The following is a 1,585-nucleotide window of genomic DNA, read 5'->3' as shown; positions in this document are numbered from 1 at the left end:
TGCTTAACTGTGCTTCTATATGAAAATGCAAAACGCCCTTCTGTTGAATTTTACTTTTTTGAACGGAATCGACAACATGATACTTTTTAAAAGGGCCATGTTCTTTCTTCTCTAAACAATTCAGTATTGCCCTGAAATAACAATGAATATAACGTGCACAAGTGACTGGATTATTTCGTATCAATAACGCTTTATTATCAATGTCAAGTTGAAGTACATCACATAAGCTAATTTTTTTATTGTGTTGTTCCTCATAGAGTTGCTTCAATAAATATGGGTCATCATTTATTGAAATTGAAAAAGTGTAAAACAAATTGAACTGAGGTCTTTGTGCCATAAAAGCAATCATGAATTTTCGTTTATCTTCAGAATAAGCAGGGGAGCCTACAACAGGCGCTAAAAATTTGTATGCTTGATTATTAATAATTAACTCATCGACTATATTACCTCGTAAGACATCTTTCGCAGCTACAGATTTATTTTTTAAACCTCTTCGGGTAACAAAGTTCATTGAATCCCTAGTTCGTTTTTGAACAGTCATTTGACCAAGCTGAAGAACAAAAGTAGGATCTTGGCGACAACGTGGGTCTTTATGAGTGAGCCATAGTTTATGTTTTTCATTAACTGTTAGACTTTTTGCTTCATCGAAAGGTTCACCTCCAAAAATTTGAGGATTACACAAAATTTCATAATGTGGAATATTGTACATTGGAGTTGGAATTTTATTTTCACCAGGCGCAATTATTCGCGTATGTTCAGCCATTTCACGATTTTGATCAATAATCAATACATTATCCCGATCAAAATTTCCATTATCTTCATTATCATCCTAATTTTCAAAAAATTTATCGAACAATTCGTTGTTTGAATCCAAGAGATATTTCTTATCATTTTCATCGACAATAAAAGGGAACTTCTCTTGAGAATATTGTGAAAAAAGTTCGTCATTTTCTTGAATACCATATTGTTTGTATAGTGTAGAATTTTGTAAAAATTTCCAAGACTTTCTTACATTTTCAACAATGATAGTCTCAGCCATATAACTACTTTTATATTCTTTTTTACGTTTGATCATAATTTGGATAACTTGAGCATCCTCAGGACGTCGAGGTAGACATTTCATCATTTCACCAATGTCTACTTGAACATTCACAGTGTTACCTTTAAGAGATAATTGTGGATTTGCTGTGAATTGCTAAAGAGGTACAATTAGTAAAAAAGGTAACTAAGGAAATACTAATCTTACTTGAAGTGGACTTAACTGTTTCAAATAATCTGGAATTTCTGCAAAAGAAAGATTTTTTGTAGCAGCTCGTTTGGGGATTTCACCGTTTTTTAGATTACTCCAACATAAGTCACAAAGAAACTCAGATTGTTTAAAGTTATACGTATGGTTATCAAGACCTTTTTGTGTGATTACATTCCTTTTATAATTCTTAATTTTATTTATATTATCATATAATAGGCGCATACAGCATGTATATATCTCAGGTGTTTTACGTTGTTTTGTTAAAACTTTGAGATATAACACTGCAGATTTATTACCACTTTTTGCTTGTTTCGTGAGATTATTTGAATAATTCTT

This window comes from Microplitis demolitor, chromosome 6, assembly GCF_026212275.2.
Source record: "Microplitis demolitor isolate Queensland-Clemson2020A chromosome 6, iyMicDemo2.1a, whole genome shotgun sequence".
NCBI classification, from domain to species: Eukaryota; Metazoa; Arthropoda; class Insecta; order Hymenoptera; family Braconidae; genus Microplitis; species Microplitis demolitor.
Note: the sequence above shows the minus strand (reverse complement) of the source record.